The following is a 10,221-nucleotide window of genomic DNA, read 5'->3' on the forward strand; positions in this document are numbered from 1 at the left end:
ATACACTTCTGATAACTCAGATATCTTTAATTAATATGAAAAATATGTGCTTAGCGAAAACTGCACTAGTTTCCTCTTATTTTATTTGTTTTATGACATTCAGACTTTATTTCAAACATTTTCCATAGTAATTTGAATATTTTTATCAATATTGGACATTTCGGTTTATTAAAATATCATTTAGAGCATTTTGTATGCGCATTTCGTATTTTGCTAATATGAAATTATTAGAACAAGTTTTACCACCTGAAATTCATTTCTGACCTGTTTTGCGAATTATACATGCAGCAGGGATGATCCACTCCTGTATATTCTTCCAATACCAACCAGATGTCTCTCGGATTCAAACTGTAGAAACTGGAACTCTTTCTGGCAATAAGTAATTTTATCCATGCCTCTTCTGACACCATGTTGCTTGTCCCTCTCTAACATAGATGACAAACAAGTGGGGTAGTTTGTTTAGATGCTTTATTATATAGAAACACTTCGGCATTGATAGCATCTTCATAAAATTTAAACAAACTGATTAACAGACAGACCTTACAGACATACATGCTTACATCTCAACAGCTTACTACAAAATGGCAGTCAGGCTTGCACGTACTCAGTATTTATGCACTTGTGCAAGCCCTTAGATAGCTTCTTAAAGGTAAATACACACACACATTGATCTTCACATGCCAAACAGGAGAAGCCCCAGAATCAATCCCTGTGGTACTGGGGGTTCAAGATGGCCGCACAGCACTGAACACACACTTTCTGCTGCTCCTGTATCAACCAAAACTATTCGCTCAAAAAAACCTGCATCTGGCACTGAATTGAACAGGAAAGGAGTATTTCTTCTAAACCACACTTCATAGAAAAGACCTATATCAACATTTTGGTCTAAAAAGTAAAATGTTGTCATTTTTCTGCAAGGGCTTACCTCTAGTGACTGGCTGAAGGCCGCAACTGCATGGTGGCATCGCTTTCTCTGAAGGACTGAGTCCTGAGTTCTAAACAAGAAAAGTTAAAGGAAAATTCTTTAAGTCACTCCCTTGTGGCCTAAACCTACACTTTAATTCACCCAGTGATGGCTAACCAACAAGAATCCATGGATGCTATAACTTCTAAAACCAAACTATCTTCGCTAATGTCACCTGTAAAGGATGTAACAGCTAAGAGGCAGAGAATAAATAAATCAACACAGGATTCAAACAAAGGAGCTGCTAAATCTAAAGGTGAGACTGTTCTTTCACTAGATGACCTTAAATCACCATTACACCCCTTGCATGAAGATTTCAAATTATGCTCAGACAAATTAAATTCATTTGGTTCTAATCTAGACCAAATTACATCCAGAATTAATCTTATTGACAAGAAAACTGAGGTGAATTCAAAGCAAATACAAGATTTACAAACCAAGGTAAATACAAATGACAAAATTATTAGTGACTTACAGCAAAAAATAATAGACTTAGAAGCATGCAGTAGGAGAAACAACATTCTAATACATGGCATTCCAGAAAAAGTTTGACCAAGTACAACTGCCAGTTATACTAACTGAGATTTTTGAACACATTACTGAAAATAAAATCTTAGCTAAAGAAATCATTATTGAAAGAGCTCATAGAGCATTACGAAGATCACAAGATGATGCTGTCCCTAGACAGATCTACCAGCCCATTAAGGCTCAAAGACAAGCTCTAGCTCCTTTTTGTGCTTTGTTAATCAAAAAAAAAAATACTCTTTCAGATGAAATACCCAGCCATCCTCTCCTTCAGCTATGGGGATCACAAGTTCCTAATACACTCTGCAGATGAAGCAAAAAAAGTATTTATGCAAACTTTTAAGGAACTACCTGCTTAACTAGCTATACTGTTAAAGCTAGTAAAATAATATAGTCAAGATAATACAGTATATGCTTAAAAGCTATGAATTACTGTTAAGACTAACAACTAGTATAACCAAGAAGAATACACCTACAAAAACCTATCTCTGCTGGCTTTCTAACACTGCTAACTGATTCTAACTTACCCTGTCATCTTCCCAGCTTATTTTTACCATCATCTGGATGTCCTGGCTTTTTTTTGTTTTTATTTTCCTTTCTAGCTCTTCAGCAGTATGTTGGCCATTTGTTTCAGTGCACAAGGCTCCCTGTGGCCTGTTGAGGCCTTATTTAGAGCCCCACAATGGTTCCCTAAGCTCCCAGGGCTGTTTCAACATTCCATTACCCAGAATGCAACAGGAACATCAGCCAATGACATCACGGGGTCAGAAGTTGGGACAGAAGAAGAAGAAGCAGTGCATTTCTTGGAATGCTAATATCATGAATTAGAGCTTAGGGAAATAGAAATGGATCTAAAACAACACTTTCTGGAACTTCAGGATGGGGGTAATTTAAATAGACTATAAAGGACTCTGGTCATGGTAATTCGGCAGCCTATTCTTATGTTTAAGTAATGAATTTATTACAATATACATTTTTTCTAGCAATACAAATACATCACTTTGACAGAAGTCTTTCATATCAAACTGTATAGTAGCTGCCATCTGCTGGTCATGTTGCAAAACTACAATGCCATACTTCAGACATGCTTTTCTGTGCCTTTCAATTTTTCAAAAACAATATTTTATGTGTTCACATTTAGTTTTCTATTTAGTATTTAGGTGTGTGTTTAAGTGCTCATTGTAAAAGTATTTGTGATACAAACTCAGACTGTGAGTAAAATAAAAAGCCTATGCAATTGTCAAAAGTTATTTAAAAACAGCTAAAGACAATTGCCTGTTTAGTAATCCATTAGTCTGCTTCACAGCTGTGCTACCTTTACTGAAAATATGTCTTCAAGTTTGAAATTTATCTGTTGTTGCATGGTAATACAAATTAGCATTTTGACTACTTTCACCATGATTCAATCACGATGCATGAATCATGATGTTTTAATTCTATACTGAAAGTGCAGGATATGGATGGCTTCTTTCTTTCAATGAAGGTGGATCTACAGTGCTAGTGATCTTGATATGCTGTATGCTTGTGCTTGGTTTAATTAGCCGGCTTGCTAAAACTTGCTTGATTGCTATAATGGCTGGCTAAACTGTGTTTTTTATTGGTTAGTGATGATATGTGAGTTATGTAGTCTATTGTGAACTGTATTTAGTGAAAATCCCATTATCTGCTTAGGTTGTCAATTAATGCTCTTGTTTCTGTCTTTCCTTCTTTAATCCTATTGTTATATAATTCTGTGTGTAATGCATATTTAGTAAACCCAGCTAGATATCTAGATAGGTAAAAAATGTATTTACATTACTCAGAGCTATTCTGTTTGTTGACGTATATATTTAACCTGTAATTTTTTTCTTGTTATAATTACCCCTTCATTAACCTCCCTTTAGAGCAGTATGCTCAGTTAGAGCTTATCTAAGTTGACTGTCCCTTCTCCAGACAGGAGACCAAAACATAGTATTAGGTTATGATGGTACTTACTGCTATGCCAGTTATAAATAGAACCTGCGTTACCATCTTCTGTAATGGTTATTAATAGCTCTGGTTATAAATTGTGTTGGTTTCAATTGCTTAGTAACTTTTATTGTCTATATTACTCCAACCTCACTTGCCTATTTGCATGGAAATTTTCGAGGTCAATAATCTAAAAAAAAATGCTGTATGTATTCTATTCTTATGGTGGTATTGTTTTATCTCCTTTAACTCCTAACTTGAATGTCACTCTGCCTTTAATTGTCCATTCTATGTACATATGTTTTTCAATATTCCTTAACATTTTTGGGAGTGGCATGATGGTGTAGTTGTCCAATGATTGTTGGGGCTTGGACTATTGATGTTAGTTTATATGTCTCCCTGCTCTGTTCTTGTATTATTCTTCATAAGGGAAAATATTTAAAAACAGATCACTTGTATCTATCTAAAACTTTTTCAAAAATGACTCAGGGAGACAGGTGGTTAGGCATGGGGTTTATGGTAAGGAGCATGGATGCCAGAATACGATTTACTACCACATTACACTTTCTGCCATATATAAAAAATGTGTTTATTAATTGCATCGTCCCTGGTAAGGCTTTTTTCTTAGTTTATCCTAGCATATATCTACATTTTGAATCTAATTATGACGATTAGTGTGAATTCCTGGAATGTAAATGGGCTTCAAGAAATCAATAAAAAGAAACTAGTTATGCACCTGATTTTTCAGGATAAATCCAACATCATCTTTTACAGGAGACCCATATGACAAATGTTCAATGGGATAATATTAAAAAAAAGAAATTGGATTAAACTTGTGATATCAGCAGGGAATAGTCTTGCATCAAAAGGCACTGTAATAATAATTAAAAAATCATTTCCTGGGGAAGTGCTAAATACTAAATTTGACCCGAATGGTAGATGGTGCTTATTTTCCTGCTCATACCCTCAGGTAAACTACCCTATACTTTTCTTAAACCTATATAGCCCTTGTACAAACCAGAACTTATTCTTCTATGAAATACATAATCTACAACTTCAATTTCCTAATCATCTTTTCATTATTGGTGGTGACTGGAATGCACTCATGGACCCCTTGAATGATAGTTCAAATAAAAACAGGAAACAGCCCTCGCAAGTAACTGCATCTATTCAGGATTTGATAAATAGCTTCAACTTAGTTGACCCTTTTTTAATATTTGACCATGACAGAGAGCTAAATAAGTCCACGTTTTATTCGGCTTCGCATAAAGTCTGGTCCAGAATTGATTATTTTTTGGTCTCTGATATCTTTTCAAACAAAATTACAATCTTTACCCTTGAGGCTAGATGTATATCCGACCACTTGAATGTCTCACTTTGTATTTATCCCACTTACCACCTGAATCGCAATGGTAGTAGTCCCACTTGGTCACTAAACAGTAACATTCTTAAAAAAGAAGATGTTCTGCAGGAAATTAATGATTATCTGAAACAATTTGATGCAGAATCTTGTTTATCCTCCATCCCCTTAGATATCCAATGGGCTACGGCCAAAGCAGTCATCAGAGGAATACTCATACAAAAATCATCTTATTATAAAAAAAAGAGAAATTGTACATCAATAACCTCAAAAATGAGCAAAAGATGAGTGATGCCAACTACAAAAGGATTTTTCTCCTGAACTGGAAAAGAAATTACATGTGGTACAAAAAAAAATTTACTCATTTCATTTACAAAATCAATCCTTGGTAGAACTCAAACTCCTTCACAGATATTCGGAATGGGCCCAAACCCCCTCCAGAACACTAGCTGGACTCATAAACATCAAAGAGGGACCAAACTATATTAATGAAATAAAATAAAAAGGGAAAAACTTATACAGTAATGAAGATATTGTTAACTCTTTTGTAAATATCATCACTGAAATCTATAATCCCCAAAACCAGACCCCAAATGAAATGCACAAAACATTCCTAAATGAGCTATCTGTTCCAAAATTATCCTTCGCACAAAACACCCTTTTAAACAGCCCCATAACACTGAATGAAATAATGCTAGCTATTAAAAAGTTTAAACCAAATAAGGCGCCAGGTCCTAATGACTTTACAGGAGAATTTTATAAAACTTTTAGTCGTCACCTTTCTAAAACTCTCCTTGCTATGTATAATAATATCATCTCGAAAGGGATTACTGATAAGTATATGAACAATTCGAAAACAATATTCATCCCAAAACCAAACTCTGACAAGTCCAACCCTCTCTGCTATAGGCCCATCGCCCTTATTAACGTTGACATCAAAATCTTATCTACCATTTTTGCTAATAGAATTCAGAAAGTTATAGCTACGGTCATTTCTCCTGAACAGTTGGGATTTATGAAACAGAGGCAGCTGTGTGACAATACTCTTACCTTAAACACATTAATGTTGTTTCTAAAAAGTGATAACCACCCGCATTATGCACTCACCCTAGATACTACCAAACCCTTTGATAACATTGATCTAAACTTCCTTTACCTAACCATGAAATTCTTTAACTTTTCTGATCTGATTATCAACACTATTAAGATGCTTTATAACAGTGCCTCTATTTCCCTGTATATAAAAAAAACTTTATCATGCCCTATTAAAATTACAAATGGCACTAGGCAGGGTTGCCCACTCTCACCTTATCTTTTTAATTTATATCTGGAACCTTTCCTTCTCTGGGTTAAACAAAAGACTTATCACCATATCCCAAAAGTCTTCAACATTGATATAAATTATTCTGCATTTGCAGATGACCTAAACATCTATTTTGAGCTTCCCATCACCGATCTTCATAAAATTCGAAATACTATTAATGTTTTTGCTGAGGCTGCTAATTATAAATTAAACCCTGCTAAATCATCTGTTTTTCCATTAAACCCTGCAAACCATTTAGAATATTACTTCCCCATGTCTGTCTGCCTGGAATGAAATGCTTGACAAGCCACGCTGCTTTGCAAGGGATGGCTTGCACCTGTCACCCCTGGGTTTCCGGATATTGGCAAAGGCTATTGCCATCCCCATAGTGCCTTTTTTAGACAAGGCTCAAATTCTAAACCCACCGCCCTAGAAAACAATAATGGAAAAAAACTAAGGGTAATGCTGCTCAATGCCAGAAGTCTAAATCTCAAGATGCACACCCTCAAAGCCCTCCTCAGTATGGAGAACATTGATGTCTGTGCTGTGACTGAAACCTGGTTCAAGGCTCCTGAGAGCACCCCGGCACTATCAGGTTTTACCTCATATTATGCATTCCGGCCCCAAAACCCGGACCGTACCACAAATGGAGGGGGTGTATCAATATTCATCAAGGATACCCACACCTCCAGGCTGGTGGCAACTCACAAAGCATCAGAGACCATTCAGGTGCAATTGACCATAGGCAAAACTGCTCTACAGTTTGTAGCATGTTACAGGCCACCCTCTCAAACTCAGGAACCCCACACAGCCTTCCTGAAGACACTGGAGAGTATAAATGTCTCTTCAAACACCATCATATTGGGTGACTTCAACTACCCAAACATAGACTGGGAACATTACTCAAGCCCCAATACCCTAGCCCAAAGGTTCCTGGAGTTCATAAACTCAAATGCTATGGAACAACTTGTCACCATTTCCACAAGAGGTGAAAATATACTAGACCTGATCATCACAAACATGGGGACAAAATGCTCCACACCAGAAGTATATCCCTGATTGGTGAGATCAGACCATAAACTAATCTCACTGGAGATCCACATCCTGCCCCCACCCCCAACAAAAAACACCACAGTGAAGAACTTCTCAAAAGCCAACTTCACACTTCTTAAGACTGGTGTGGTATCCTTCAAGGCCCCTGAGCCATTGGAAACCACAACCCATGCTGCTGAATCCCTTACAAATGCTTTCTACGAGCACCTCCAGGATTGCATGGATCAAGCAATCCCAAATAAAATCAAGACCCTTTCCACCAAAGGCAAGCACCCGATCTGGTGGACCCCAGCCATAAACAAACTTTACAACAAGAGGAGAAAGCTACTACAAGATAGAGCAAAATCCCTAAAAGGGAAGACATCTCTGATCAATACCAGTAAAAAACTATGATCACTCATAAAATCATCCAAGGCCAACTTTGAGAGAAAAATCGCCAAGGACTCAAAAGACAATCATAAGGCCTTCTTTAGCTATGTTAGAAATCTGGGTGGAAACTCCCAGATATGCTCAGAATTAGTCCAAAATGATACAAAATCACTGAACCCACAGACATTGCAAACATACTGGCAGACAGGTTCAGTGAAAATTTCTCCCCCCCCAAAAGGAGAAATATCTATCCCAGCAGAGTGTAGCCTCCCAATCATCTCAAATGCCCAGGTGAGAGCTGCTCTCTCTAAAGCTAAAAACACAGCATCAATGGGACCGGATGGTGTCCCCAGCTGTGTGCTACACAAACTCAATGAGGAACTAAACCCACACATAAGGCTGCTGTTTAATCTTAGCCTTACCACAGAATACGTACCCAAAGAGTGGCGTACAGCAACTGTGGTCCCACTCCACAAAGGCGGTGCTTCTACGGACCCTGGTAATTTCTGCCCCATAAGCTTAACAAGCCTGGTCTGCAAAGCTATGGAGAGGATCATAATGGATCTCATAAATAAAGACATAGGGGACCTACAGACATTGGATCCTACCCAATTCGGCTTTGTCAAGGGCAGATCATGCCTCTTGAACTTGGTCGACTTTTTTGAAACAGTCACCAAGGCCATTGATGAGGGTAAGGCAGTTCACACAGCCTACCTTGACCTTGCAAAAGCTTTCGACACAATACCCCACTTGGGTATCATAGAAATGCTCACCAGCTTAAATGTAAATGTGTCACAAGATGGGTTGCAAACTGGCTCAAGGACAGAACCCACAGGGTTAGAGTTGCTGGTGCCATGTCAGACTCCAAGCTGGTCACAAGCGGTGTCCCACAGGGCTCAGTCCTGGGCCCCCTCTTGTTCGGCATCTACTTTTCAGAAGTGCAGGCAAACATAGGAGGATTGTGGCTGACAAAGTTTGCAGATGACTGCAAACTGGGCGCCATAGTTGAAAATCCATCAGACACAGATATCCTTCAGAGATGTCTCATAGAAACGGATAACTGGTGCCAGAGCCATGGCCTTAAGCTAAACGGCAAAAAATGTCTGTCATACCCTTTGGTAAAAACAAGGTAACCCCAAGTTACCACATAGGTGGCAATCCATTAAGCACAGAAGAGGAAAAACTTATACAGTAATGAAGATATTGTTAACTCTTTTGTAAATATCTTCACTGAAATCTATAATCCCCAAAACCAGACCCCAAATGAAATGCACAAAAAATTCCTAAATGAGCTATCTGTTCCAAAATTAACCTTTGCGTAAAACACCCTTCTAAACAGCCCCATAACACTGAATGAAATAATGCCAGGTATTAAAAAGCTTAAACCAAATAAGGTGCCAGGTCCTGATGGCTTTACAGGAGAATTTTATAAAACTTTTAGTCGTCACCTTTCTAAAACTCTCCTTGCTATGTATAATTATATCATCTCAAAAGGGATTACTGATAAGTATATGAACAATTCGAAAACAATATTCATCCCAAAACCAAACTCTGACAAGTCCAATCCTCTCTGCTATAGGCCCATCACCCTTATTAATGTTGACATCAAAATCTTATTTACCATTTTTGCTAATAGAATTCAGAAAGTTATAGCTACGGTCATTTCTCCTGAAAAGTTGGGATTTATGAAACAGAGGCAGCTGTGTGACAATACTCTTACCTTAAACACATTAATGTTGTTTGTAAAAAGTGATAACCACCCGCGTTATGCACTCACCCTAGATGCTACCAAAGCCTTTGATAACGTTGATCTAAACCTAAACTTCCTTTACCTAACCATGAAATTCTTTAACTTTCCTGATCTGATCTGATTATCAACACTATTAAGATGCTTTATAACAATGCCTCTACTTCCCTGTATATAAATAAAACTTTATCATGCCCTATTAAAATTACAAATGGCACTAGGCAGGGTTGCCCACTCGCACCTTATCTTTTTAATTTATATCTGGAACCTTTCCTTCTCTGGGTTAAACAAAAGACTTATCACCATATCCCAAAAGTCTTCAACATTGATATAAATTATTCTGCATTTGCAGATGACCCAAACATCTATTTTGAGCTTCCCAACATCGATCTTCATAAAATTCGAAATTCTATTAATCTTTTTGCTGAGGCTGCTAATTATAAATTAAACCTTGCTAAATCATCTGTTTTTCCATTAAACCCTGCAAACCATTTAGAATATTACTTCCCCCTGTCTGACATTCCTCTCAAATATACAATTAAATACCTAGGAATAAATTTCACACACCCTCACCAATAATTAATAAAAGCAAACCTATATAGAGTCTGGGATCAGATAAATAACGATCTAACTAGATGGAAAAACATCAATCTATCTTTGCTATCAAAATCTGCTATCATTAAAATGAATATTTTGACTAGAATCCTTTTTCATCTTAACTCCATCTTCTTAAACGTTCCAAAAAATTTTTTCAGAAAAATGGAAACCACAGTGTCAAAGTTTTTATGGTTCCCTAAATCAACCAGAATATCATACAGGAATCTAATTACCCTGAAGAACAAAGGCGGTTTAAGTCTCCCGGATTTTAATTTATATTACATCATTAATGCTAGCCGTCTAATTCAAATATCCTGCTATGACCCCTCTGCTGATACTTGGTATCCAACCTGGAT

This window comes from Protopterus annectens, chromosome 1.part0 (genome assembly GCF_019279795.1).
Source record: "Protopterus annectens isolate FY-2018-M chromosome 1.part0, PAN1.0, whole genome shotgun sequence".
NCBI lineage: Eukaryota > Metazoa > Chordata > Ceratodontiformes > Protopteridae > Protopterus > Protopterus annectens.